The sequence below is a fragment of the Gambusia affinis genome, linkage group LG09 (genome assembly GCF_019740435.1).
Source record: "Gambusia affinis linkage group LG09, SWU_Gaff_1.0, whole genome shotgun sequence".
Taxonomy (NCBI): domain Eukaryota; kingdom Metazoa; phylum Chordata; class Actinopteri; order Cyprinodontiformes; family Poeciliidae; genus Gambusia; species Gambusia affinis.
In genome coordinates this window covers 16614130-16641761 of record NC_057876.1, presented here as the reverse complement: position 1 = coordinate 16641761, position 27632 = coordinate 16614130, and the positions used below count along the sequence as shown (strand labels likewise).

The window sequence follows — 27632 nt, the reverse complement described above, 5'->3', positions numbered from 1 at the left end:
TCTTGTTCAGCAGTCGTATCATTATTAAAAACCCTACAATGAGAAGTTTCATCATTATGAGCTGGTCCGTGCAGCTATGGATTTATGAATCCATGCTAGAATAAAATCATACAATGTTTGTATCCGTGTCCGTAGAGCAAACTACTGAATTTGTTGTAAGTTACTCAATAAAAACCAATGACATACCAGCTTTGATGTTGAAGCCATGCTCCCCACAACTAGGACTGTACATTTTCTATAAAGAGGCCTAAAAATGGAGTCAGGGTAAATGCTGCTGCTGCCATAATCCTTTGGGTAATCATTTACATTTGATCACTACACATGAATATGAATGCTGCTTTGCGTCCTTGAAAACTCCCCTAACTTACTGCAAGTTTGGAGGGGTAGAGGGACTGCTGTGAATATTGTCTCCACTACCTCTTCAATGTCACAGCTATTCAAACAGCTTATTTAAACCTCCAGAAAAATGACTAAATGTCACATGAAGTCATGTGGGACATGTGTTTGTTATGTATTACTCAGTCTAAAAGTGACACAAGTGAGGCAAAAGAAGAAGAAATGAAGGAGAAAGGGAATCATACCACAACACAATACAAAGAGGGAGTTTCCAGATGGCTAGTCTTGTGCTGGGGAGTGAGCATGTGCATTTGTCCTGTGAAGGGTTAGAGTGACGCATCGAGATGCTAGAAGATGGACTTGGCAGAGAAAATGTGCTTCTGCACATGGCTAATCCCATGAAAGACTAACAATGTTTAGTGAAGCAAACATGCATTCTGTGAACATCAATTTTAAAATTTTGCTCCTGATTCTCCACCACATTGAGGTCTGGACAACGACTGAGCCAGTCCAACACATTGATCTGCTTTGATTGAAACCATTTCCTTTCAGCTCTGGGTGTATATTCTGGTGAGCAAAAGGTGAGCTTTCGCCGAAGTCCAAAGATGTTTTTTTTTTCTGGCTTGACTTGTTTTAAGCTCTCTCCATCTTTTAATCCGCTATGATCAACTTCCCGATCCCTGTTCCCCACAGCATGATTGCATGATTTCATATATCATGTACTGTCATGTACTCTTTGTCATTTCTAGTATTTTATCTCTACCAAACGATAAGTCTTATTTTTATCTGATCAAAGCAGTTTCTTTTACTTGTTTACTGTGTCCCAAGGCCATTGTAAATCGCAAATGGGAATTTTTGTTACTTTTCCCCCTCAGATTTTTCCACCTAACTTGGGGATCTCTGCAATTTCTCCAGAGTTTATCCAGAGGCATCTTGGGTGCTTTTGTGATTAAAGCTTTAAAAATAATTTAGAGCTTGAATGTGTCAGCTTGAGCTCGATCTCAAAAATTTTTTTAAAGTAAGCCATGTCTGTGCAATGGAAGATGCTTTACTGCATAAGTTATCACAGCAAAATCACCTCAGACAGGTCAAGATATCAGTCCAACAATAAATGGATAGAAGATTATGGGTATTAACGTGATAATGATTGAAGTCAGACTCCATAGCAGAGGAGGAAAAACAGCAGCATTAACACTCACCATTGGGTAAATGAGAACAAAAATTTTACAGCCACTGGAGTTGCAATAATTCCAGACTATTTTCAAAAAAATATCTGATACTGTTATATTTATTACAGGATATCTTTGGTCACACACAGTACCTAGAATTTAAGTTACTGACCAAAGACTTTCTCACAATTCTTTCACAACAAAAGATTTTGGCTTAGGTTGCCTTTACGTGAACTCGACCCTATCTTCTCCTTTTTTGCCCCATCACTTTATTTGGACAGCCATGGTTTGCATTTCTGTATAAACTACAAGAAAAAAGGACATCAGAAGCAAATTTAAAATTCTGTTTGTGTTAAGTATAATGACAGAAATTCAGTTAAAACCAACCCATGTGGAGTTCAGATCCCAGTAGGATACTGAGGGAAGTTAGAAGGAATTTTGAAGATCAAGTAAAAGTGTGAAATAGAGTTAATCTCTTTGCTGAAAATCTAAAATGCAAAGACAAGTCTCTTAGGGAACAACATGCAGCATTTAAGCTTTAAAATCACATCTTGCTGCTATCTTTGTAACATACAAAGATAAACTGCAGCTGAGTGAGTGAGAAAACAAATTAGAATGCTGCAAATGCAAAAGCAACCTTCAGAGATAACTGGGTATTTTTCAGGAAACAAGGCAGAGGACACACAAAGCACTACACAACCAATCAAAGATCTTGCAATACATATGTGAAGGAAAACACTTTTCTTTCACATATCCATTAGTAACTAAATTAACACAACAAAATAAACAGTTAGTATAAATGCTCTCTTCTAAAGTAGTGCAAGTTCCTTCTTTTCCAAACTTTATGCATAACCTTACTTTTGAATTGGTTCATAAAAGGCTAGCTTGGACCCCTTGTATTGAGCTATTTGCTTTGCACAGAGGGTCTGGGTTTTTGGCTATTAAAAAGCAATTGCTTCTTGGAGGCCTGGAGAGTGTTGAGGTTTTAAGTTTTACTTGCTAATGTTTGCTTGTAATGCACCAGATTGATACGGCGAAGTTTCCTGAAAATTGCCTGTGCCATAAACAGCCATCCTCCACAGCGGAGAGAGAAGTGCCAAGATGAATAAGGCGGCTGTTAATATTAATTCAGTATTTTGAAGCGTGACCAACACAGACGAACTGGCTTTGTTTAGTTCCACTGCTACCATTGATACCATTGCTAAAACTACAGACAGACTACAATTTTAAACAGTGCAGAAAATCGACGTCATTGTTCGGATAGAAAATCTACCAGAGGCAATACAAGTGAAGAGGAGAAAGCCCAGATTGTGCTGTAAGCCAGATCGGGCAATGACAAGGCTAATGAAAGGGTAGCCTTAAGTAAAATTGAAGAGCTTCTTGAAAAAGATTCACAAACCAAAATAAAAACTCTTGCAATGTGTTGAGTCAGTAATGCAGTTTTGCTTTGTCCTCCCACAGATCCAATAAAAAGAAAGTTTTAATTCCATCAATCTGTGTTTTTTTGTTTGTTTGTTTGTTTCAAATACAGGACCTCCCACATCTGACTGGAGTCTCTTAGCCCAGGAACATCTCTATTAGAAGCTGCAAAAGGCTTGATAGTGGGGAGGAGGTTCACCTTCTAACAAGACAACAACAATAAACAGATAGAGTAACAATATGATGGTTTAAACCAAAGCATATTTGCATGTTAGAATGACCTAGTCAAAGCCCAGACCTAAATCTAATCATGACAGTGTGGCAAGACACCTCAAGATGCTGAACAGAAAACCCGGTCGCCATGTACTGTACAGTGGGTATGAAAAATGTACACAGCACTTCACTTATTCCACCTTTTGATATATTCCAGCTTACTCTAAATTATCAAATTCATGACAATTTGAGAAAAAACTAAATAAATTATTAAAAATACAAAACCAAGAAATAACAGTTACATGAGTATTTGCAGCTTTTGCCATGAAGCTCAAAATTGAGCCATTTTCACTGATTATCCTTGGGATGTTTCTATATGGAGTTCAACTGTGGTACATTCAATTGATTGGACTGTATTTGGAAAGGCACAGACCAGACTATATAAAGTTTCACAGTTGACAGTTCATGTAGAGCGCAAACACCATGAAGTTGGTTCTTGGTTCAAGAATTGCCTCTTGACCGCCGAGATAGGATTGTCTTGAGATATGAATCAGGGGAAAGATGCAGAAAACCTTCTGCTGTTTTGAAGCATCCATCATTCATAATTAGAAGACTTTGGAACCACCAGGACTCTTCTTAGAGGTGGCAGGCTGACTAAGCTGAGGGCTAGGGAATAGAGGGTGATGGTAAGGGAGTTTAAGGTGGGGATTTAGCCACGGAGCAGTGATGTGCAGTCAGAGAAGGCAGGTGAGGCACTAATTAAAGTGAAAAAGTTGCAAACAATGATAAGAGCATATCAATTTGACTTTTCTATAGATGTGTCTAAATGTGTCTTTTTTTAGTGGGTATATTAACATTCTTCAGTTTCAAATCAATATTTTCTAGACTGCATCAAGTTTTCTGTGCAGTTGTGTCAGTACAACCATAGAAGTTATCAACCGAGTATCTTCCCACAGGGAAGAAACTGACCACAGTTTCTGGTAAAGCGCCAGGACTTTGCTACAAAGCAAATTTTCCCTTTGGGTCGAAACTCAGTTAAAGCTAAGACCAAACCTGCAAGAACTCCACAATCATGCTGTCTGCTCATAATGTGGGAAATAATACTACGATAGGACTGAAACCAGAAACATGACACTCTCGAGTCACAACACTACTTGGTTCCCATGAGTCAATCCAAGGACAAAGAGCCCCCAGCGGATTGATCATAATGCACACCTCTACTCGCTCAGTCACATTTTTGATGTATAAGCTTCTAAAGAGCTGAGGGTGGAATGGGCCCTTTGTGCGGAACAAAGTTTTACAAAGAACACTGTCGAATAATATCTGCTGGGTATTCCCCTGGAGTCAGGGGGGGTGTCACACACAACAGACATTCACACACACACATACCAAAATGGACAAAGACAAGGGCTTTTCAACTAGAATCGTGTGCAAATATTCTCTACACTTGGAATTTAATGTACCCTCACACACCCACTTCCTTTCTCCCATCCACTCTCTTGTGACAGAATATGCCCTTTGTTCCATGTTCTAAGAGAGAGGGTTGAGGCGCTGGGCTGCTGGGGCTTTGGGAACAGACATGAATAAATGGACTGTCCTTCATTGAAGCCTGAGGAGAGCGGCCAAACACCCCAAGCAGGAGATCTTACATCAGTTATCAAAGAACATTTTTTTGGGAGAATAAATGAAATTTCTACCAACGGAGTTTGTTTACAGGAGCGCGTAGCTCCACATCCATTTGCATGAGCTTGTTGTGAACACCATCTGGTAAACCTGAGAATCCCAATGTCTGGACTCCAACTAACAGCAATTTAGTCTGACTCCGTCCACACCTTATTTTTAGGACATTATTTTCATGTATTGAAAAACAAGCACAGGATTGCTAATTTGGCCCAAACAAACAAAAGAAGACATGGAATATCAAAGGATTCGATAATATGTGGAGTTGATCAAAAATAATGTTAGTGATGTTTGCAGTAAAGTCATGATAAAAGATGATTTCTGTCTGTTCTGTGTGATGTGATTTGTTCAGCCATGACGAAGAGACCAGACCTAAATACAACACGGTCCAGGATCACTAGGCAATGGAACCACAAAGACATGCAAAAAAGATCAACAAGTCATATCAGAAAATAAAGAAGATGCTTTCAAATGTTGCTTGTTATTTAATTTTAAGTAAAACCATTACACACTTGTGGTAAAATTGAAACAAAGACTGTATACAAGGACCAGAATTGCACTGAAAGTGTCTCCACATCCATAATACACTTAAAGAAATAGATAATACCATGGACAAAAGGCATGAGCAGTTATTAAAAAGCAGTCTGTCAGTGCAGAAAATGAACATTTCATTTAACAAAGCTACTCTAAGGAAGCTGCTCTGTTTTTGTATATAGTACATTACTAGAACAAGTCCCCCTTTGGGTTCAGTACCTAAAATAGAAAACTAAATTGCACATAGGCTTTACAACATTAAGAAAAAAGTAACATATTCCCATTTATTCCCCCAGAAGGCCTGTATTCAACAGCTTTGGTTGCACAGTGTGGAGTTAGTCTTACAGTGTTAATGCACTGCCACAATATGAAATGTTGAAAAATTTATTCCCCAGTAAAACCAATGCGACTCTGCTTCACGAGCCACTTACATCATACTGAATGAAACAATAAAAAGCACTTTTGGCTTTCTTAAATGTTTTACAATAAAGAAATTAATTCTAAGAAATGGTGTTAATATGTAAATTCATATATAGGTACTCTCCAAAATAGAATGATGTTTCTATGGAAGACAACCATCAGGATCTTGCAACAACAACAAAATAAATAAATAAATAAATAAATAAATAAATAAATAAATAAATAAATAAATAAATAAATAAATAAATAAATAAATAAATAAATAAATAAATAAATAAATAAATAAATAAATACTTGGATTGGTATGTGCTGTGGAAAAAAAATATTTTACCAAGCATTGTCAGGTGAAATCACTCAATCAGGTTTATTCATATATTGTGCACAATACAGAGAGCTCGAGGACAATCAGTAATGAAGCAGGTCAGGGTGAAAAGCTCTGCCAGGCAGATACAACACTTGAGTTTTATACCAAGGATAAGGAATTCAAAACAAGGGGTGATACAGTAGGGCTGCACAGTGGCGCAGTTGGTAGAGCTGTTGCCTTGCAGCAAGAAGGTCCTGGGATCGATTCCCGGCCCGGGGTATTTCTGCATGGAGTTTGCATGTTCTCCCTGTGCATGCGTGGGTTCTCTCCAGGTTCTCCGGCTTCCTCCCACAGTCCAAAAACATGACTGTTAGGTTAATTGGGCTCTCTAAATTCTTGCATGGTTGCATGGTTGTTTGTCTTGTATGTCTTTGTGTTGCCCTGCGACAGACTGGCGACCTGTCCAGGGTGTACCCTGCCTCTCGCCCGGAACGCAGCTGGAGATAGGCACCAGCAACCCTCCCGACCCCATTAGGGAAGAAGGGTGTAAAGAAAATGGATGGATGGATGGGTGATACAGTCTGGTTCTGATGCAGCTGTGGAAAACAACTTCCAACCTTGTACATGTAACCCAAATAGTTATTTTGGTGAGAATTCACAAGCATTTAATATAACATGATCAGCAGATGTGAACTTGCAGTAATTTTCCACTACAGTATGCAACGAGAAAGTGGCTGAGAGGTTTTTTTCTGTAATGCTGCCATGCTAACATCAGTGAGCTCTGTGAAGTTTCAAAGTTTGGAGTTTTGTGACTCAAATACTAAAATAAATGCAACTCAGAACAAACTGAACTGTTTTTTCCTCAAAACAGGAATATCCATGAACATCCTATGTATGCTTATTGAAGGTTGGATAATCCTCAATCAGCTTCAAGAAGCAGGTTTCTCTGTATTTAACTCAAAAAATTAAACAATAGTGTAAAATCTGTAACTAATGCTTCCATCCAAATTTAGAGTAAACTAAGTCTTTGAAAATTAGACTAGGTGGTTAGATTGTTTGATTAATTCTGACAACCTTTCATATTTACAAATCAGGATACATCTAATTGTTAACGTATGACAATAAGAGAGGTTTTTAATGATTTTCAATGTGTTTAAGATTAGTTAAAATAGATCTGTTTGCTTTTTTGAACAGCATACAGAGATCACCTTTGCAGTAAGTTTGCTGTATTAATAGCATTTAATTAAACCTGCTTCAATTTTAATCTGGTTATTTTAATATTTCTATCAGTTTGCAACTAATATTTATTTTTTTTAAATAAGAAATATACACAATGTGCATATAAAAAGGAACAACAATGCAAGATGCATTTTACATACTCCCATCCCTTGTTGAGCTAGTTCATCCAAACAAATAGCTCATTCAGAGTAGAAGTCGCTGTGTGCCATACTCTTTAAATCACTTATTGAATGAGCACATCTTTTACTACATTGTTATAATTTACAGAATAAAATAGAGCTCTTTACGTAGAGAGTGATTAAGGGACCTTTGTGTTTTTCTTTTTTTTTCTATGTCTAGTGGTCAACTGTAGTGGTCGTGCTGTGCGCTCTATCAGTACACCCCCATGCAGACACGGATATACACACACTGCCAGGCAACTCTCTTGACAATGAAGTGTTCTAATTAGTGTGAATAAACAGTGGACTTGAACAAAGAGCTTGTTTAAAGCTAATACTCCTTCTGCCGTGATTGATCTGTTAGTTCTGGTTTGAGAAAAGGTCACAAAGAGGTAAACATCAACAACTCTAGAAAATCCCACCTAGAAAAAAAAAACAGCAGAAAAGCTGCAGACCCACCTGAGTGTTTGAAAAGTGCTCTATCATTAAAATTGATTTATGGATTGAAATATGCAATGCAAATACAACAACTTTGTTTCTGATTGATGCTGAGAACTTGAACATCAATCAGAAATGATTTATTCAGTTCCAATGCTGTAGCATTACAGGAGTGCATTTTACTCATAGTTCAAGATGCACAGAATCTAAATATAATATATGTTGAGATACAGGTCAGACAGCTGGTGCCAAGTTTTCTGGTAAAAAAAAAAAAAGGTTTGATCACAAATAACTAACTTGGCATTTCTTCCACTTTTCTATTCTTAAAAGAACATTTCTCTCACTTCTTCAGTGGCTTAGAAAAAATTCTGTTGCCTAAATGAAAGAAGCAAAACTTTTTCTTGCATTTGTTTCTCCTAGAGCCGAGCACAATATTACTTCAAGCATCATGTTAAATGTTTCATTTTGGGGTTTATAGGTTTAGAAAAATACTACCCTGCAGCTGATTTAAAGTTGGCAGCCAGTCAACAAGCATATGGGATTAAAATATTACCACACAGCAATTTAAATGTGCTGTTTCAATCGCCTCCATAAAAACAGGCACATATTACAACATATTCATAGCTTAACATAAACAGTGATTTTAAAAACCTTGAAACAATTCCTAATATAATATTTTAAGTACGGGTTAGTCACTTAAACCCGTACTTAAGTCACTTAAACCTAAGTTTAAGTGACTAGCTTAGGTTTAAGTTTAGTCACTTAAACCTAAAAAGGTTTTATTTTTAGAGCTACAGGAGTTACAACAAACTGTGTAAGCAGGTTAAATTGATAAATTATATTCTTAACATATGTAGTTAACAGCTATATAGAAATGTAACTATCAATGGGCCAGAAATTGGATTTATACTTTTGTCCCCATTGACGGCCTCTGATTGGTAAAAATCAGGTCAAATGCAGAAAAAACTGATTTTTCTCCGGATTCAATAACTGCATCAAAATGAATCGCCACTATTTTGGTCAATAAATTTATCATATAAATTTATTGGCCCTTTTTTAAGTATAGAAAAAACAATGACTAGATTTACTAGATTGGGTACATATGATGTTATACATAAATCAGAATAATCTTAATATCTTTTATCTTCTATAAAATTTCAAATACAGTACAGAGCAAAAGTTTGGACACACTTTCTAATTGAATTCAATGAGAAGGTGTTGTCCAAACTTTTGGTCTGTACTGTACCTAATTCTACAAAGGAAGCTGCAGCAAATTTTCAATCTTTTATGTGTTATTGAAAAAGCAAAAGTGGTATTTCTCAGCATGTGACAGTGATAGTGATGCAGCAAAGGACTTAAGGGAATTTCATTAAATCAGAACAGTAATGTCATGTGGATAGATCATAGGAACTGTATGACATATGTAATATTAGTAAACGTGTTATCAACAAGAACAGGTATGAATGTCAGACATCAATATCAGCCTAAATCTTCATAATGGTATCGCCCTAAATATAAGATTAATTTCATTGAAGCAAATCTCATTAAATACACACATTTTTCATGATGATGGAACTAGTAGAGAAACTTTATTGGATGAAACACTTTGATCTTGAATCCCTGAGCAAATTACAAAGCCAGTTCCTTCAGCAGAATTATTTCAAATGTTCATAGGTCAGAGTGAATGTAGGCCTTTCAGTAATAACACTCCCAGTTCCTCAGGCAGAACCACAACCAGCATAACAAATGAATGCCAGTGCATTTCTAAAAATATAAATCAAAAAATGAACAGGAACGTTGGTGAAAATAGTAGTAAACATACAAAATGTAGAACTTTAAGATGTAAACTCAAAATAGCAGGGAACATCTGGATGAACTGCATGCAAGACAATTGAAAGCAGAAGATTTTTTTAATGAATTTTTAAACACCCTCGGAAAATAAGGGGTCAATAAACAAAACAGAAAAATATTAAAATGAATTACATAAACTCTAATGTTTACGGTCCGGGATTTGTATGCCTGTGCCTTTAGGCAAAAAAACAAACAAACAAAAAAAAACTTTCTCAACTACTGATGCTGAGGATAGGAAAAGCTGTGAGGCTTGCAAGACTGCAATGATTATAAATGAGGGAAGTGGAAACGGAGATGTGGGGTTTATGGAATAGATGAGACAGTGACTGAGAGGAACACCGGAAATAAAGATGACATATGAATATTAAGAAGCAGGGAAAAATAGGATGCAAGGAGGGGAAATAGATGGTGAGGGAAGGAGAGATTATCTTCTCTGTGTGGATGGGAAGGCTAATCCTTAACATGGAACAGATTAAATGCATGACACAAAATGCACGTTCATGAGGCAGAGCCGTCAGCTAAGGAACACTGCTTAAAAGGATTGCACACAAAAACACATCCTGCAGAGCATATGATAGTACTTCATATAAAAAAACTCACACAACCTTCTTTTTTTAATACCATGGCAAATGAAAACAGGATTAAATATGGGCTTTGCAAAATGTAGGCATCTAATATTAGCACATTTAAAGCTAGTCCTGGCATTCTCTAAATATACAGTTACCTGGTTATATTTACAAAAACAAACAGGCATTAATCTGACGCAATAAAAAATTTGATGCTTCTGGCATAACTGAAACTCTGGAAGCTTGATGCAGTCAAAAAAAAAAAGACAACAAACAAAAACATGGTTAAAGAATCCAGCTTCCCTTTATAGCGCTTATGAATATGCTCCCTAATTATCTCATGTTCTAAATAACAATATCCCGTTTGTATTTCCTGTTTGGTCTATGAAAATTAGGGCGAGAGAAGCAACAGGATTTCTAGGGAATTATATACACCCATAGTGCCATCTAGTGTCTCTCGAAAACACATGAATACAGACCAGATCCCAGGCAGATTAGGTCAGGTGTAACGAAGTCAAGCTAATGTTAGTACAACCTCTGCAAAGCTCAAGTAGGATTAATGCTGACACAAAAATGTAATTTAAAAGGACACGGAAGAACAAAAATTCAAAGGAGTTTTACATCAGAGGAAAGTGAGGAAAGAGCTGCCGTAACTAAAGATTAAAGGCCATCAGCTGTCCTCACAGCAACTGACATATGAGGATAAATAATTAACAACATATAACTAAAATGATTTAATATGTCTTACATTATGGATCAAATCATGAACTCATTAAGTATGATTATGACTTTTTATTTGATCAGTGAGTCAAAACGATAATCACACAGATAATTTATTCTAATTTAAATATTTTAAAGCTCTCTGCTTGAGATGAAATCCTAGTTGGAGATTAAAAAAGGAGATGGCTCAACAGGAGCGGAAAATGTAAATCATTTAATTTACCTCCTGTGAGTTTCAAGGTGTTAATCGTAGTGAAGATACATCGTTTGACAAACCATAACTGTATGACTGACAGACAGCCAGGAACAAAGTGTGTTGATAATAATGTGAATATATTTTCATCAACCAGTGCAAATCAGTTGAAAAATCGAACAAAGCAAAGGACCGTCACTGCATGGGCATAATGTAAAAACAAGCAACCATGAAACAAATCCATTCCACAGCAAGATTAAAACCAGAAACTACACAAAGAAACTATGCACTAAGCAAAAGTGTGGCATGTATATATAAAATGGAGTGGGGAAAAAATACAGTTCTGTCAGAGAAATCAGTAAATTCCACATCTTTCCTCATTTCTACTGCAGTATTGGATAGCAGTGCAATATATCTGCTGTTGCTGATGAAATTCAATATACAACAGATGAATGAAGCCACGTCCTGTAAAATCTATTACCAAGCACAGCAGAAAGGCTGCAGCTTTGCGTGTCGATTTGAGTGAATACTCCATAACAGCGTACACACTGAATAAAACAAACTGTCCCTTTCTCCCAGATCCTCAAAAGAGTTGCTTCAGGACTTCTGAGTTTGTTTCTCCATCTGCTTCACTTCTCTCTCCTTCAGGCTGCATCCATCTCCAGTGTGTACTCCCCTCTGCTTCATCAGCTCTAAACAAGATTACAGTTGCCGCTTTTCAGCTAAATAAATTCTCGCTAACAGTAACATCTCATCAGCCAAGACGTGATAAAATAGTTCTTGTCACTATTTAGTTATCTGCAGCCAAATAGTTTGTCTGATCACTTAGTTACAAATCGATGTGCTGCTGAGACAGCTGCTACATTTTTTCAGCGCTTTCATAGAAATCTTTGATTCTATAAATCTACACTTCCTTTTTTTAAAATTTTTTTTTAGATTTTGTCACATTCTAACTTTAAACGTACAATATGAAAGTGTGTTATTGGGATTTTCATGTGATAGAAGCGCTGAATAATTGTGATCCGGAAGGAGAAAAATATGTGGTTTTGAAATTATGTGTAGAATAACATTAATTTTCCTCCGAAAGCAAATAATTTAGAAAAAGACATTTCACAGCAATTACGACTATCTTTAGACATGTGTCTCTAACAACTATGGACATTTGGTTTAAGTGTAGTCTGACTAGATGAAGAACATCTGTAAACATCTTTCCAGTCTTTTCAAATAGTTTTCTAACAGAACTCTCCTTCATGTAGACCTGTCCATCCTTCCATCAATACTTCCCTGGTGGAAAAAAAAAAAAACCTGCCTATAGGATGATTGAGAAAGATGTAGAATGAATCTCTTCATTTTTCAGTGATATATCTCAAACCTGAAGCCCCATTTGTGCAGCCAACCTCAAGGTACTAACCAGTACTAACAAGTCAGAAAGTTATGTCTCATACATGTGTTTTATGAATAGGATTTCTGAATTCTACAAAACATTGTAGACTCACCTAAAAATATCATCTGTGATTTATATAAGGGCAACATTGTGACAAACAGAATTGCTAGAATTGATAGAAATGATCTCCCCATGATCTCTGGTCTTCTCTAACACAGGTTGCTATATTTAAATTGACAGTAGAACTGAGTGCTCAGATTGTGAATTTGGACTGATGACCTGTCCAGTACGTAACCTGACTGTTGCCCAGTAACAGCTGGGAAAGGCTTCAGCACATCTCCAGGACTGAACAAGACAAAGTGACTGTGAAAAACAAACCAGTGACTTCTTCTAGAGTAATATATTTTCAAAGCCAACTCTCCAAGGAGATTATTTCACTTATTTTTTTTAAATTCAGAACTCTTACCAGCTCTATAACAGGCTTCAATTGAAACTGGGTCAAAATATTATTTGCAGGCAGGGTGAGAAAAAGATACAACCCATTTTAATTCTTTGTAGCAAAAAATGCTCTGATTTTATGACAGATTATCTTTGAGAATAATCCAAGCCATTTCAGGCTCTGTTTTTCAACCCTGTTCAGAGTCTTGAGAGGGGCTTGAAAGAGATTTCCGACCCGTCATTAATTATTTGCACCTCCATTGTCAGCTAAATTCTGAGTGAGATGGAGAATAGGTTTCCATTTCTGTCAAAGTAACCCAATTTGAGAATAAAAGTAACTCAGCACACCCGGGGAAAACATTATCTGAATATTGCATCAAAATTGTATATTCTGAGGGAGGCTGTGAATAACTTTAAGTGATTACAGGAGAAGCCCAAACTGTGAGAGAAGAAATATGTCAGAATCTATCCAGGGGGCTAAACATTGAGACTGTGAGACTGCAGATTTTGTTTTGCAAAGTTTTTTTCATCACTTTTATCCCAAACACACAAAAGCAATTTTAAAGTCAAAATGTAAATATACACGCATACACAATCGGGGAAAACTACCTTTTAAAAAGCTTTGACTTTCCCCCTAATATTTGCTTAGTTGCTAACTCTAAAAACACACAGACTTGGAAAATATATACACAATAAATGAAGAAAACAATAAGACATTTAGAACACACTCAGAAAGTATGCATGTCACAAATCTTCTTGTATGATTGGATTACTTGGTCTTTTTCATGTGTTGTGAATTGGTGCAAAATAAATAAACTGAACACAACTGCTTTTTTTGCACTAAATCTTAGCAACAATCATCATAAATTTGCAAAATTCCCCACTGGCTGCAAATGCTCAACAAGGTCACAAAGAGGTAGAATCTTTTAATAAAGACTGATATTTGAGGTTTCTGTATTACTTCCTGTTTGATTTGCATCTGCAAATCTGCATTTGCATGCCTCTGGTCTGTGCTCTCCAAGCAAAAAAAACCCCTGAAAGTCTAATTACAAGACATAAGAGGTCCAGATACAGTATCCCCAGCCCCACTTTATATCCTTTGGGAAAGATAAGAAAAATCTAGCTCCACTTCTCTGTCCACTTCTCTTTAAACCAGTGTCACTCTGTGAAGATTTCCTGCCCACATTAGCCAACAACTTGGCATAGTTTTAGTTGAATTGCTGCCAGGCCTGCTGATGCTGTTCTGTTAAAAAATTACTGTATTCTTTGTTGTTTTCTGGATGTGAAGGTGAGGAAAGGATGAATCAATTTCGATAGATTCTGTAAGATTTCATAACTATGTTTTAGCTACAGTAGAAATACCTTTATGGAAACTTTTTTTTCTTTCTTTAGATATTTCATAAAACTGTCACTATGTCATGACAGTATACTATGAGACAGTTTATCTGTGAAAAAAGAGCTCCTATTCCTTCTCCCCATTAGAAGCAACCAACCAGGAGCCAGATCTAAGCTTTGTCAATAACCCTTGTGTATGGGCTGCTCACAAGCTCACTGATTGTCGTTGTGCTGCAGCTCCTTCCCCACAATAGATCCTGCTGTGAAAACTCACATTTTATACTTCTGGTGCAAGGTAGCACTGTGGTTATGCTTTCAGCATTGGCTATAAATATAACTCATTTATTTGGAATTGGGGCCTTTCTCACAGCACCTTCCTCAAATTTGCATAGTAAACTGCAGAAAGTTCATGCTTCGTGTGTTTCTCAGTCCTGATCTGCCACATGCGAAGGAGCCCAGGTAAATATTACATTCTTACTAAGAGCACATCACCCCAGTTCTGATGTCCTTACAATGGCCAAACATAGAGAAGCAGAATCCAGTTATTAACATAATCTGTAACAAACATCCAGAAAACTGCAGAAATACATAGCTCCATTTAATCAAGACTAAAACCTATTTGTTTAGGGTTGCCTTTGATGAATCGGAACTGAAATAGTAATTTTATTTTTTATCCCAACTTTTCTTTGCTTTCCTTTATTTTGTAACTGGAATGTATTGCATCTAGCTTGTTGTTTCATGTTTTCATCATGCAAAGCACTTTGAATTGTCCTGTTGCTGAAATGCGCAGTACAAATAATCTTCCCTTTGTCTTTACTCCTCCAACAATCTCACTGTGATATGACATTTTTCTAAAAGAGATAAGAAAACAAATGTTAAAACTGTCACAGAGCCTCACTTCAAACAATCCAAACCTTAGTTTCAGTCAGCTGAATAAGTGAGCCTATCATAAGTTGTTTGACACAAGGACTTATAAACTGCTACATGATTCCAATATTTGATCTAAAACAGCAACTGTGCTCCTCTCAGATTCAATCTAGATTTGGACCATCCCCAGCTACAAATTATGCAATGCTTGATTCAAGGTGGACCTTCCAAACAACAGGTAAGGAACTGCTTCATCTTCCTTTGCTATTAAACTGGATTGAGTCATTGAATTGTTGGTAGCTTGGTCAGTACAAGTGTAGTCCACTAAAATGTAAAATATGTGGCTCTGAAACCCAGTTGCAGACAACAAAGCTGTGGCAGAGAATTGAATCGGTGTCAACAACAGAAACAAAAAACATTCCAGTGTTAAAATACGTTACTTATTATATTGTATATAATCACAGTCACACTGAATCTTTTTCACAAGCAATTTTTGTTTCACTTTCAATATAAAGTTGATGTTGATATTTGCAGTTTCAGTTATGTTTTGCCATGCCAATGTCTTTTTCACTTTTATTTTAAGCTGTCATTGCTTTATCCCCATAATACCATAGCAACAAAGTAAGTGAAATGAAATGTCTTTCTCTTCAATACAAAATGAAAAGGGTCTTAAATCATGTGTGACAAAAACTCTTCAGCCTCAGCGAAAGACCTTTTTTTATCATTCCGCCTGCAGGACATGAAATGAACAAGAATGTATTAAATCTCTTGGGAAAAGAAAAAAAAAAATCAAAGAAAAACAACCAGCAAAAACCCACTTGTGAAACTCAATTCAAAAGTTAATTTGTATAGAGTGAGATTATGTCGATACTCAGAACAGCAGCGTTGTGATAAGATTTTCACAAAAAGTCCTGATGTAATTATCCGGACTCATTCAAACTCAGTCAAATTCGTTATAGTTTCATATCTCAGTGTAAATAAAAGGCAGAAAGACAACTCCCAGCTACATTCAGAGGGGACCACGGTGGTTTTCCTGTCCACCAACCAAACAAAGTTGCAGAACTTTTTGTTAATGTTAGATCACCTTCTAAACACAGCTGAAGAATGCTGCTGAGTGGCAGCAGTGGGGGTAGAGTGGTTGGGGGCAGGACTGACTTTTTTCCCATGAGGCCGAGGTTGGGTTGCATGGGTTATGAGAGTATTGCTTTTGTTGGGGTTTTCTAAGAGCTGACTTCCTTTCTCGTGAGATGAGGAATTCAGTAATGAGATCTAAAAATGCCATGTTGCAACAGTAATTCTTTATTTGCTTTATGAGAAAGCCAGTGGTGGAGGAGGACAGCAGAAGGTTGGAGTCTGTCCAGTGTTCTTCTGTACGCGGAGGGCTGATCCAATATCACTTTTAGGGCTTGAATGTACGATAAAATATTTTCTCACTGGTCCACATGCAAAGCTTTTCTCTAAAAAAGTCAATTATCCAACAGTTTTCTGTAAAAAAAAAAAATAATAATAATAATAATAACTTAATACTTATGAGTGCTTATTCTTCATCAAGAAGTCAACCCTGTGAAGGCTGGGAGCACTTTAGCAATAAAAGTGATAAGCTGAGAAGTGCAGCCTTAGGTCGATGGGGGTTTTGTATCTGATTTGATCCCCAAGGTCAGAGCTAAATCCTTCGGCACTCTCAGGTTTAACCTGGAAATGTGAAAAATCTCTTATGACTTCAGGGAAGTACAGTGTCGTGCCCTCAATTTTAGCAAAGTAAAACTTTATATTGTTCAGAAAGTCATGTCAAGCCAAACCATTTCCAAGGTAAAATCTAAGTAAGGTAATATTTAAGATAACCCTCAATATAAAATAGCGATGCATCTTTTGACCAGATAAAAAATGTCCCTGGTTTGTGACTTCATATCTTCAGGAAAACTGACGATAAACTTTCTCCAATTAGAAAGTGGCAACGTGAAATTAGAAATCCTTCAATCACAGATTTACCATTTTCCCATTATTATAACGCTCTGACCTGTTGATGTGCATTCTGATCTCTCTTTGGATGCTGTAATTAAACTACATTGAAAGTATTTATTTCATTTCAATTCAAAAATACTTTACTATGGGAAAGTTAAATAGCCTTTCTTAAAAGTAACGTTGATAGAAGGATGGATAAGCAGAATGGATGTATACATGGTTGGATGGACTTTAAGCTGTCTATGTAGAATCTTATATTAGTAATAAGAGCTCCCCTGGTTACTAAAACATCAGATTCAATATGTATTCCCTTTGTTTGTTTCATGACAAATGAATAAAACAGGGCAATGTTTTTGTAACATGTAAACCTTCCTGTTACTTTCTATATGTTTTATTCTCTCTTGCTCTGTTACAGCCCTAATCAACAGAAGACATGAACTGATGTGTGATGTTAGTGTTGTTGATTCTGTGACCTTTTAGAGCTTGCACAAAATGCACAAATGGTTTGGAAAACACATGGTTTTTAAGTTTCATCAGTCCTGGCAGAGTTGAGGTTTTCTCAATTTCTCAATCATTAGGGTGTCTGGTACAAACAACCCAAAAGGCTAAAATACCCCAAAGAACAAAACCTCCAAAACACACTTAAAGCAAAACAGAAGCCAAACAAGAGAGTTAGCTCTTCCACTGCATACATTCATTGTGTGGTAAGTTCTGAAATTACTGCTGGTATATATTTAAAAAAGTGTGATCTTCTAATTTAAATCAAGATGCATATGACAAATAGTTTGTTCTCTGCAACCTACCAATTAACATTCCTTCCAACACTGTGGAGGACACAAAGCAGATAATCTGGTTCTAAACTGGCAGAACTGAACGGGCTACATAAACCCTGCGAGGGAGATGATTATAAACTACAAACGAGAGATTTAGATCATGTTTGTCAGTAGGAGGGGGTGTAGATGTGTCTCATAAATCTAAATGAGAAATCCACAGTAAGTTAAGAAGGCTGAAAGGAGAGAAGAAAAAGAACCGAGTATGATTGTGCCTGTATCTCTGCAGAAATCCGTACCTTTAGTCTGACAGCAGAGGTCAGCAAGACAGAAATTAGGAATGATATTTCACAGTAAATTAGGTAAAGATGCCAATCCGTGCACCTCGCACGACCTTTAATGTTTCTAAGTAACAAGTGGTGACAGCAGACATGAAGAGGACACTGTCTTCTTCAATTATCCTCCGAACTGCCTTCACAGAACAGCCTCAACTGGATGCTTTTGTTATGCCATTAACAAAGCAAAATATCTGACACTAAATTAAATACTGCTATTACAGATGCAGTACATAGCTTTTGTAAAAATACGTTTTTGTTTTTGTTTTAACCTATTTGTTAAAACTGTCGCTTTGCACACAATGAGACAGAATTGGTGAAAAACATCAAACTCTTCTGCCTCCTCCCTGTGGTGATGCTTCAGCAATACAGGAATGATACCGTTGATGTACTCACTTTATGCACAGCTAGCTGCTAATTTTTGTTTAGAATATAACTTTACCCCTGTGTGACATGTCATGCAAAGCTAACTACACCCCCTCCTCTGAACACAGGAGACACGACCACAATCTGCTCCAGTTTAAAAGAATAACACTGCAACATTTTACAGCTTAACATTTACAAAATCAACTAACTCTGCAGAATGACATCAATTTGTTGCATCATAGACATGGTTGCAGCTTGTCTTGATTTGTGTTTTGATTGTGGACCCAAACTGTCTCTTTTCTGTCCCACTAACAGAAGAATTTGTTGTTGTCAAACTGTGAAAACCTCCATGGGTATGAATACTTTTGCAAGGCACTGCCCTGTCACAGCCAGATAAGAAGCTCAAATCAGCCTAAAAAGAAAAGAAAAGTAATGCTTCTGGCAATATTGTGAGTTCATCTAATGAAGAATCCAACAGATATTGTTTAGCAAGTTTTAATGGTTTCCTGTTCTACACCACAGCCATCATGAAAATGACATTAAGGCCATATTAATTTGACCGAGCAGGAGTCTGCTGTAGATTGCCAGTTAACTTTGTTTTGTCTTAAGTAGCTCATTCATTGCAGCTTCATTGCTTCAATTTATAAAACTACTTTCCTCTATTGCACTGTATTGGAAAGAAATGAATGGAAATGAGCATATGTAAACAAACCATCGCTGACTAAAACAAAGTTAAAACACAGAGAGAAACTGCAGCTGCCAACATGAGCACATAATTGAGTAAACAATAGAAAAAAAAAAGATTCAATTATCTTTATGAAGCTACTCTAATGAAACTGTTAGAAGCTCATATATGAAAATTGATAAACTAATCAGGCAATAAACAATTCATAAAGAACACATCAAAGTATGATTATTAAAATCAGACTAAGTTTGTGTTCTGCCTTCTTTCAGCCTGTTGTCATTTCAGCTGTTTGTCATCATTCTTCACACTAATTGAAAATATCACGCAGCAGTTTCCTGAGGGTCAATCTCATAAGGTCAAAGTAAGGTAAATTCATTCAACCAAACGTGGCAGTTGTACAATCACAGACACATTTATGCAGATCTTTATTTACTCCTGACAGCAAATGTCTACTACAAATTCATCTATGGGATCTGTACTCTGCATAGTAAACCATATGTCCTTGTTTTTCCACTTCCGATTAAAAAGAAGGGGAGGATGTGTACGTGTGTGTTTGTGTGTGTAACTGTAGCACATGTGCATGAAGGACATGAAGGACACAGTAGTTTCCCAAAGGAGGGATTTATCTGAAAACAGCCTCTCGTGAGTTGGCTTCATCTCACCCCTTCGTTCTTCGGGGGCAGGCTGTGAATGCCTGTGTATTTTCAGAGTTGGCGATTTGTAGGTTTTTCATACAGCTGCACGCCCTTTGATGCCTCTAAGTGCTAATCTGACTGACAGCTTGGTCCAGCTTTCAGCTCAAGAGATGGCCCACCAGCAAGGTCTCAATACCTGTCTGTCGAGGAACCTTATCTACCATAAGATGACAGAGGAGAAAGACACTCCTCTCCCAACAATCTACTAGGGCAAAAACTGAACTGTCTTGCCTCTGTCAGCCCAACACTGGGAGACCTGGGCTTCTTTAGACTCAGCTGGACATGGCAGCTTGGCACAAAGTCACAGTTACTCTCTAAGAGGCAAGGGGATGACACTGTTATTAGGCACTCTGAAAGAACACATTTGGACATTCATTTTATTTCTTCTATTCTATTAAGCATGATTTATTTTTTAAGAAAAAGTAAAGACTTTTCAAAGGTAGCCCTTCAAACTTAGTCTTACTGGTCCCACATCCTCACATGTTCTCCTGTTTCTAAATCTAATAAATGCACTAATTAGATAAAACTGCAAAGAACTCTTGACCGCATCAGTAAAGCAGTCCTACAAGCCATCTGTCTTGTTTTTCTTCTTCTCTCAGGGGCAAACTGTGAGCCTATTAAGATAAGATGGCCACTTATCGATAGGTGGGGACTTCCATCAGTCTTCTAAAAACAGCTTGAACAGGAGGACCCTCATAATTGAATATTAAACCCCTGATGAGTGCTGAGATTAAATAGTGTGATGTCAACTGGAGGCTTCAATGTGTTTTTGCCAGTGTTGGCAAAGAAGCGACTGACTGACCTCAGTGTCCCACCGTCTTACAGTAACCCATTGTTTGGATATAAAAATTACTACTGGCACAAATTCATGCAGAAGAAACTCTTTGGAAATGACCTAATAAATTTGATATGATTCAGTTCCCAGTCACTAAATTATTAAATAAGAAAATATCAAAACCCTGTCTTATAGTAAATTTAACATACATACAAACTAAAATAAGTGTAAGCAGACTTTCAGGTGGTTCGGCACAACAGTGAAAGGAAACTCAAAATTAGGTATCCCTAATAAGACAATCAAATTTTATTTAGTTCATTTGCGCCAAACAACTGAAAAAATCTAAAAGAACAAAAACTCAACATTTATTTTTTATTTGTCTTGAAACTAAAATATGCCAACAGCATTCTTTAGTGTTTGGTTTTGGCTACTGAATCCATTATATTGATGCCAGCAATGGTTGAGAGAAACATGAGTATCTGAACATTAGGCAGCGGTTATTATTATCAACACAAAGTCTATTAACCTACAGCAGAAGAATAGGTCACAATGAAATAATCAGATTAAAAGTAAAGTTGCATAATGTTGGATTTTTCATTATACCAAATATGCTAATGTTTTCCAACTCAATCTATCTGCCAGCGCTGACAATGATATATTCATAGATTTTTTTTTCCTCTCTAACTCCATCAAACCCCTCCTTACATTTGAATGAACATTGCACCCACTAATATAATGCCCCACTGGCATCTGCCACGTTAGAAACAAAGCATGTTCAGGCTGCAGCTGTAGTCTGCAAAGCAGATAACCTCACATTTATGTGTAGGATGCATTCGGATGGAAATTTCTATCATTTTCTACAGCGTAGTATGTTAACTTTTAGGATTGTGACAAAAAATTGATTCACAGGAGAATCATAATTCTTATTTACAGAATCAACATAAAATACTCCATATTGTAACTATATAGGACATCCTGACGCCATTTCACAGCCGGTACTGAAATATACGCATGCATAGAAAGCACAAAAACAAACTACAAAAACGAAAGAGAGAGATTCAACCACCCCTGTGTTCATTGAAGGCAAACATTTGGACTCATTTTGGTTTTAACAAAATGCCTGAGCAGATCGAGCTTCACATGAGTTTCACCGTGGTTTGCAAAATGAAGACACTGCGCTTTGGGAACACCGCAAATATGCAGAGCCAAACTACAGCTGATCCAAGGTAAAGCGGAGCCTCCTGTGCAGAGCTTTGTGTGGTGTGATGTGTGACTGGTCAGACGTTGTTGGCCATGTTTTATGCAGAAATGCGTTGGGAAAGCAATGTTGATCTTTTGCTTCAACTTTCGCTACCTCCACTATGTGATTTTGGATCCGTAGGAGACGTGGATACTTTTAAGAAGCATTTATCTGACAGTGTAAATAATTATGCACACTTATATAACTCTTCACTAAACTACACTGTGAAATGGCCAAAACCTTCTGGTTTGAAATTTCCCCTATCGTACACAAAGGAGACTGTTTTGTTAAAGTAAAATGGAGAATGCAGGGAGGGAGTAAATCCATCTAAGAATGGATTAATGTTTAAAACCCAATAAATGTGAAAAAGATACTTTAATGTCTCCATTTGTCATTCTGCCCTGCAAGGCACACAATAGTAGATCATAAAGATCCTTTGCACACTTATAAATTGAAGCAGAAATCATTATGAATAATCTTTTAGAATAAAAAGTTTGATTTTGACTTGAATTGTGGCCCCAAAACGCTGATTATCAAACTGTGAGATAATAAAAGATTCCCACTTCTAGTAGATATATGGAAAATAATCTCAACATATTATTTTAAAACCTTATTGTGCTTCACCTTTAATGGAGGCGATAACATATGCATCCACAATTTCAAAAGGAGTAAGTTCAAACATCAGCTGTGACAAAACAATGTGACATTTCTGTGAAGTTAATTATCCTACCAAAAATATTGAAGTAAAAATTAAATAAACATGTGCACTATTTTTATGTTTACTAGCTGATACATTGCATTTTACCAATATTTCCTTACAGCCAAAAGAGGAAAAATAGAGAAGTCATTAATAGTTTTGTTCTATCAGGCATATCCGAGTTCTGCTAGTGAGAGATAGAGCATCCTTCAGGATTATTGCCATAGACGGGCGTACAATAGGTCTATAATAAATGGTTGTTAAGAAGACTTGGTGCCCTCAAGATGCTGCTCTTTGCTACATTTTTCTAGCAATGAGCTTTGAAGATTTATTTCTTTTCACCATCTTGTTCGTTGTGCATTGTGACAAGATAAACTTGTGTCTTCATCCAGCCCTGTTTTTCACCAGTTGCAGTTGTTAAAATATTGTTATTCATTCTTCTGACTGTAGATATGGGGAACTTTAGGAACCTAGCTAGTTTCTTTGAACTATTTATAAAAGCACAATATATGTACATCCATCCATTTTCTTACACCCTTGTCCTTACTGGGGTCGGGAGGGGTGCTGGTGCCTACCTCCAGTGAGACATTTCAGGCGAGAGACCCTGGACAGGTCATCAGTCCATCACAGTATATATGTACATATTTCAAGAAAATAAAAAAGAACATTTATTTTTATTTCCCTTCTCATATTCACATATTTAAAATACCTCAATTGAGAACAGAATGGAGCCAAACTCAAATTCCTTGTCTTGTGTGCTCAAACTTGATGAATAAAGCCGGATAATTCAGATTTCTTTATGAAAGTCAAAACATATGAAAAAAAAAGTTCTCTTTGAGAACTTTTTCCCCATTGAGAAGATTGGCTAAAAAAATATAAAATAAAGTCAGAAATAATGAGTTGGAAAAGTATAAATAGCTAAAAGTTTTATTTTACTGTATAGGAAAAAATAAAGATCACCAAGTGTCATATTGGTGAAATATACTGTTTTTCCAATGTGGTGTTGTTCAACCTTAAATTAATAAGATATCCAATTATATTCAGTAGTGCAATACTTTTTCTGTATGACAATATATTAATGCAATAAATGGTGCATTTCCTTTAATGCTTTCTACACATCTTTATCTTTAGGGAGAGTGGTGGATAATGTTTACGAAACCAAACAGGTACACTACTTAACTATTCTTGGAAGTCATTGCAGTTGCAACAATGATTTCCAATCCCCCGTCCAACTCTCTGCAACAATAATAATCATCCCAGCAGGTAGACACAGATATCCTGTCCTTCCAGCAGAAAAGGCACAGCTTCTGTCATCTTTATAATGTCTTAATTATCATCACATGAGGCTGCAACTGGGGAGCATGAGAGAGAAATAGGAAAAGCCTGGATAGAATGAGAAAGCAGGCAGCACCCTGTGGATGTTTGATGAATGAGCGTGTCAGCTGTATTCACCCAACTAGCAGCCTCGTCTCAGAGAGTGTCAGGCCCCATGCACTGAGACCTGTCTCATTAACTACTTTGATCAGGCAGTAACAAGGAAGACATAGAGAGTCGGCTCATTCATCTTTATTATAAGACGGTGAAACAACAGTTCATTAAGTGTGGTTTTATATCCCACTACTGATCAGCGTGAAAGAGACAAAACATCATATTCTGGATTGGGACGCAGATCTGTTTGACTGTGTTTTACAGGATGAGCTTACACTAACCAATTATTTGTTCTCTAATTTAAAACACAAAAAAGCAACACTTCCCGCCATCTTTCCTCATACTTGCATTGTTCAGGTCTATTGCATAATGGATGGGGAGCTGACATTTTACACTATGCATTTTTGACGGCAAACCTTTTCCTGGTTTCTAGTGTCACCAGCAGCATGCCCTCAACAACACACCAACAAACTAGAGCCAAACTGATGAAATATCCCTAAAGGTCGCCCTGTCATATTCATCTTACTTTGAATAATTACTATAATGACTACTCTTCTCTGACTTGTGTTTTTTTCTGCATAAGTCAGAGAAAAATATGTGCATAATATATATGTAGAATCCATTCTGGACTTGTTTGTGTCTATTTTATCTCACAAAATGTCATTCTCTGTCTGACTGATGCAGTGGGTGGGATGGGATTCAGCTAAGGCAGTGTTTCTCAATTCCGGTCCTCACGCTCCCTCTGCCCTGCATGTTTTAGGCGTTTCCCTTCTGCCACACACCTGGATTGAATCTTTGGGTGATTAACAGGTTTCTACAGCACTTGGTGGCTGCAGAAGATGTCATGCAATCATTTGAATCAGCTGTTCTGGTGTAGAGGCACATCTAAAACATGCAGAGCAGGGGGGCCTGAGGACTGGAATTGAGAAGCACTGAGCTAAGGTGACTTTTTTAGGAGTAGATCTGGATATCTAGATCAAGATGTATCTAGATTTTAAAAATTAAGTGAAAAAATTTCTGAAATTTTCCATAATACCAATACCATCAGTATTTGTTTTTTTTTAAACGTGACTTTAAGTCACCACAGGTTTCTGTATAAAGAACAGGGTAATGCAGCTCTGCCTCTCCCCACCTGTTGCTGCACACAAACTGGCAGCTGGCTGAAAAAAGATGCTGCTACACTTTGCCCTCACAAAATAAAGATTCTGCTGTTTGGAAATAACCCCAGTTGACGAAAAACAATGTGAGGTCATGGCGTGGAACTTAATGAAACACCAACATTTTACATTTTTGTTTAAAGTTATAATGTAAATACCACTCAAAGTTATAATTCATAACTTTATCAATAAAAAAATCACTCTCTTGTTTTCACTGATATTTATGAACAATGTCTTTACCGTCTTTACATTTTTATATATATTTATTTAAAAATGTATAGGTACATTTACAGGTGTCGGAACCAGAAAATGTTTTTGCCTCCCCATCAATTTTTTCTCTTAACTTTTTGTCACAACTAAATGCTACAAATCAACCTGATTTCCACAAATATTACTAAATTTAATTAAATGATTCCATTTCTTAAGGGGAAAAAGTTACACAAACTATAACATTGAGTTATACTAACGTTTCTGTCATAACATTATAGAGGTTGGCCCTTTTATTGATATGAAATACAAAGTGTTAGAGCAACCATTGTTTTCTCAAACTATCTGATGTGTAGGGTGAGCAACTCTGCCTCCTCCCAACCTGGTGCTGTGCACTGTCAGTCAGCAGGCTGAAAGATGGCTTCTATACACATTCCTCTTGCATTCAAGGCAGATTCTACAGTCTGAAATATTTTCAATCATTGTGTGAATACTAAAGGAGGACTACCAAATTAACATCAGTGCAATACCATAATAAGGTATTTTAACTAAAGCTCATTTTGTGAGACTCTCATATCAGCTCATCCCTACTGCTAAGCAATACTGATGAGTTCAGGACCAGTTAAATATTCTTGGAAAGACTAATTCTAATTTAGTCAGTTTCTTTGGAAACATTTGGAAAGATGCTAACTATTGTGTTCCCAATAGACATTACAGTATACTGAGCTTATGCAAGAGTTCATCTGTCCTACAGCACTCACTGTTTTGTTGCTTCATGCATCAAGAGCTTCCCACTGGCAGCGTTTGCACCGCACAAACAAAATTGATTATTTAGCCTGTTTGAGTCCTTATGTGCATCCCACCACAATAAAGCAGAGGAAAGAAGCGCATCCTACCTCCGCTTGCCGTGACAGCTCTGGATGTCGACTTGAAGAGGAGGAAGAAGGAGAAGAAGCTCGCCGTGGAGATTACAGTTGCACTGGGAAGTTTTAACGAAGCAGTGACTTAGGGATCACCCACGTAGTAGCAGCGGTGAGTAGACCCCGTGGAGAGTATTATTATTATTATTATGACTACGCCCCAAAACAAAACTGGTCGTGGTTCCTCCGCGTCAGACCGTCAACGCTTCTCGAGGATGTTGTTGCTCTCCAACTCAGCTGTGCGCAACGGTGCGCTTACACTCTCTCCCGACGTGGTCCCCAAGCCAAACGCTCCCCGGAGGACACGTGACCAGCCCACAGGGGGACAGGAATAGCTCTCATTCCCCTCCAAGGCGGCAGCTGGGATCAGTTTCACCGCTGCTCCATGCCCGCGCACCAAACTCGCGCTGTGCGCACCCATACTCCTCCTTCTCCATCCGCCCTCTCACCCCCTGTGGCCTCACGGTGTCGCTGTCATTGGTATTTATTTCCACTTCAAAAATACAGTTTTTTCCGTTCTCTACAAGAAAGGATGCTGCCAAAATCAGTCAGATGATTGGCAGTCCAATAAGTACGGAAGAGGATTAGGGCCACTGGAAAAAAAAAAAAAAAAAAAAGAATTCTGACTTCAAAGTCAGAATTCTGAGATTAAAGTCAGATTTTTTTGTTTTTTTTTTCGGTGGCCCTAATCCTCTTCCGTAAATAAGCATAATTTGAAAAAGTGTCATTATTTGAAAACCAGCAGTGTAAAGTCATTCTTAAAGTAGCCTGGGAACAGTAAGTGTTTGCTTGATGCTAGATATACTTACACAAAATCATTTAAGCTACTTTTATGCTATGCTGTACATTTATTTTAGTTCAGGTTTCTTACACAAGGCTATATGTTCTAATTCAGCTGATGTTTAATATTTGGCCTTGGGTTTCAAAATTTCCTCCTCCAGATGTACCATTTTTTAATCTTATTTTGGGACGTTTTTGGAACTGCAAAATGTTTGCCCCATCTGCCCATTGGAGATTTAGTTTGAACTTAATCTTTTGATTTTATCAACATTCTCTGATCGGAAGCGACATTTAACATGGGTCCAACTTTAATCTAATACAATCTGTTGAGGCTCTGCAGAACTAAATATG

General features: G+C 37.1%; 1 protein-coding gene across 1 annotated transcript in view; it reads right to left on the bottom strand.

Moving 5' to 3' along the window:
• The window catches only part of mid2 (midline 2), a 158901-nt gene extending 131948 nt beyond the window's left edge, over positions 1–26953 (bottom strand). The window contains exon 1 of the mRNA XM_044126916.1: positions 26478–26953. The gene's annotated coding sequence lies outside the window, so the exon portion shown is untranslated. The remainder of the gene's footprint in view (positions 1–26477) is intronic.
• Between the last annotated feature and the right edge of the window lie 679 nt (positions 26954–27632).